The following is a 4,032-nucleotide window of genomic DNA, read 5'->3' on the forward strand; positions in this document are numbered from 1 at the left end:
AGACTAATGCAGCAGGATTATTGACCTTTTGACCTTGGTTAACTACATCTTCAAAAAATACCATTTGCTCCATGCATTTTCCCTATGAATGGGAGTAATTTTTTAACCTTGTGGTATTTGTTAGGCATAGTTCAGTCAGGAGTAGGGAGAAAATAGATGTTCTAAACATAGCTGATGACTTTATGAATTCTGAGCTTTATCATTGTAAAAGTTGTTTACAGATAGTTTTTTCTTTTTTTGTTAACTTTGCATTATAAAAAAAAAAATTCTTCCTATCAGCTTGAGAAAAGAGTAAAAGATTGTTATTTCTTTCTTGAAATCCTCATGAGTTACACACAAACTGCAATGCGAAGTATCATTAATGTATATGAGCAGTCTGATTATATTTTTTGTTACTCATTTAAAATGAAAATAGTACATACGTCATTATAGGTTGTAGATCTTTAGAAACACAATTCTTCTTTCATCTGATGTCCCAGCTTCTTGGTTTACGTGTTGACTTTAGTGACAGAAAGCACAAACTTGATGGCAGAATGAAAGGCTGAAATCACTGCATTAATTATCATTATTAAAAAGATTTGTATTTCTCTTTGCACACAGTGTGTGTACTTACATTTTAACTGAGAGAGAATCAGCGCTTCCATGGGCTTTTAAATGTCAGAATTATTTTGGGAAGATACATCCATTTCAAAGCTTTTCTTTTTTCTTTTTCTGCTGAGAGCACGTCACAAGGAAATATTTCTCCCTGTTCAGTTCTTTACACAAATAATGACTCTATCAACATTCAATCACGGTTATTTTTGCCCCTTTTTCAAAGCCAGAGAAGCAATACTGTACTACTTCACTTGTGCTGGTCCTCAAAAAATTTCTTTTCTATATTATCACAGTATAATATTCCATTCATCTTGATAACTTTTGTATATAAATATGTTGCCTTTACAGTCTCAGAGCTAGAATTTTACAAAACCCAGAAATGGTAGAATATGGGCTGTGCTAGTAGGAACATCTCCATTCCAATCCCATTGATTCACTGAGCCTTGACTCGGTGAATTATAAGGGATAGTAAGACTTCCAGCTACTAGGTTAATTACAAAATATATTAAGGACATAGTCCCAATGATGTTTTGTTCTAAGAGTAGTACTAACACAAGCCTCAGCTGCACTCATGGATTTCAAAGGTGTCAGAAACCACATATTTTCTGCTTTCATTACAGTGCTGATAACATCAGAGCTACCAGGGTCTGTGAAGAGTACTATAGTTAGTAGTTAAAGCTTTCTCATCTGTAGCAAATGGTATGCATGTCACTAATAAAGTTTACTGTTTTACAAATGTGTAATAAAAATACATCACATGTTTTAGTGTGAAAAGACAAAGTCTCAGGTGTTTCTGAGATTTTATGTCAATCTATCCACTTCTGGATGAAAAGTAAATGCTAATTACCCCCAAATGGCACTTGTGAGCTAACCAGCTATTAAACTGGGGGAAAGAGGTGAAGAAAGGACAATAATCCCACCTCTGCAGGTTTTACAGGCTAAAAAATGGAAAAAATGTCTTTTAGATGTAAAGCAAGATAGAAGATACTGTATACAGTAGCACTGTAACAACTGATGGACAAAAACATTCTTCAAATCAAATATTTATCTACCTGATAAGAAGGAGCCAGTTTTGGAAAAATATTCAGCTCTTCTCTAGACTAAGCTGTTCATTGTTCTTGAATTAATATTAGTTAAATCACTCAGTATCTCCTTAATCTTGGTTGCCTTTCCAAAAAGGAAATAAATCATAGTTTCCATTAACTGTAATGAAATATGATTTGGCTAATGTTAATGAATTGTTCTAGAATGTGATCAATCCATTTCTTCCAGAAGTATTCCAAAGCACTGTATGTCCAGTACTTGGATTAATAAATAAATGTGTAGGAAAAAAGAGCAGGGAAAGGTAGGCATTTGAGAAACGAAATTAATCAAAGTGGTTTCTTTTAAAGTTAACTTGATTTTTCTATGCTAGACCAAAAAAACTTTAACACCCACCCTCCAGGTGTGCACATTCAATGCTGTTTACCTTTTTTACTGAAACACCAATCACAGAATCACTAAGGTTGGAAAAGACCTGTAAGATCATCAAGATCATCAACCAAAAAAAAAAAAAAACAAACCACCACCATGCCCATTAAGCCATGTCCCACAATGCCACGTCCACACATTCCTTGAACACCTCCAGGGAGGGTGACTCCACCACTTCCCTGGGCAGTTTATTCCAGTGTCTCACCACTCTCTCAGGAAAGAAATTTTTCCTAATATGCAGTCTAAACCTCCCCTGGTGCAACTTGAGGCCATTTCCTCTTGTCCTGTCGCTAGTCACTTGGGAGAAGAGACCAACACCCACCTCTCTGCAACCCCCTTTCAGGTAATTGTAGAGAGCCATAAGGTCTCCCCTCAGCCTCCTCTTCTCCAGACTAAACAACCCCACTTCCCTCAGCCGCTCCTCATAAGACTTGTGCTCCAGACCCCTCACCAGCTTCGTTGCGCTTCTCTGGACACGCTCCAGCACCTCAATGTCTTTCTTGTAGTGAGGGGCTACTCAACAATCAAGGGATGAAACCTTAGTATTTACAAAGTACAGTGCCGCAATTGCTCTGTGCTCATTAATGCTCATTTATTAGTATGCTGCAGTTTGAATCCAGAGGTCATGACTTGCAGTGAAGTTCTGGTGGATCTCTTCACTACTAATGCCATTCTTTTGATAGAAATACATAGAAATAGAAATTTACAGGAAATTTTTTGAAGTTGTATTCATATCACACAAACTCTGATGCTGAGTGTATCACATAGATCTCATAATAAGATATGAGTAACTTTTCTGGGTCTATTATTATTAATTGATTTTTTGTGTGTTTTGGTGCACAATCCCATTCCGTTATTGTATTACTCTGAAGTTGGATACTTCCTTTTCCTACTACAAAACACAACAGACACACTCCTCAAAAGAACACTGAAGCATCAGGAATATCCTTGTTTATTTGTTTCTAGACTAAGTGACCCTGAAGTTAAAAGACCCTTGGTGGCCTTTTCAAAGTTCCTTAATATTTTATATTTGATGGAACCATATTTGGCAGTGTGGTCCTTGTGGTGCAGGGACTACTTCATGAACGCCAGAAAGGTTTAGCTTTAACTTCAGATATGAACTCAAATCTCCATAAAAATCTTCTACTAAACCCCTCATCTGTTAGTTGAGTCTTCATGGTCTTCATATTTGGCCATGCACCTTTAGTGTGCTAAAATATTCATTGACTTCAGTCACAAACCTAGTATATTTTCCCTAGGTATTTAAGCAAAAAAGCTAGAGGAATAAAGGAAAGGATTTCTCTTTAGAATCAAACAATTTCTCTTATAACTTCTCTTTTTCTTTTTCTTTTCTTTTTCTGTATATATTAGCTAGTGCAGAAATACCAATATTTTATTAGAACTCTTAAGAGCCTTCAAAGCCATTCAGAGCATTAGATCCTAACCCTTATATGGCCCTATTATACCAGTTTGTGAAGTGGAACTAGAAAACTTCATTAGCCTCTCAGCTGAGTATACAACACCTGAGTGTTAGCTAGTCCTCCCAGTATAGAGGACTCATTATGAATAACCTGGGAAATATTCTGGGAGAAAATGTGGATCACTCCCAAATCACTCAAAAAATCTTCCCTTTCATCATAAAATCCCTGGATTCCACCACAGGCTGATGCAATTTAGGGGCTGCTTCAAGGATTAAGGGGAGAACAATGATTGATTAGTGCACAGAAACAGGATTAAACTGCTCTGGGTGTTATCCCAATCACCAAGCATAAAAGCTCTGAAGTACCATCATATTGTTAATGCCCAGAAATAGTTACATTACATATTTCTTCTGAAGTATTAGCACAATATTCATAAATGTTTCACTATATGATTATTATATTAATCCATTATGGAATGAATGTCACTGTTCATCCTTTGATAGTATCCTGTAAAAGAGGTTATAAGTATAGTAATAACTTTTAGACA

Source organism: Gavia stellata, chromosome 1, assembly GCF_030936135.1.
Source record: "Gavia stellata isolate bGavSte3 chromosome 1, bGavSte3.hap2, whole genome shotgun sequence".
Taxonomy (NCBI): Eukaryota; Metazoa; Chordata; class Aves; order Gaviiformes; family Gaviidae; genus Gavia; species Gavia stellata.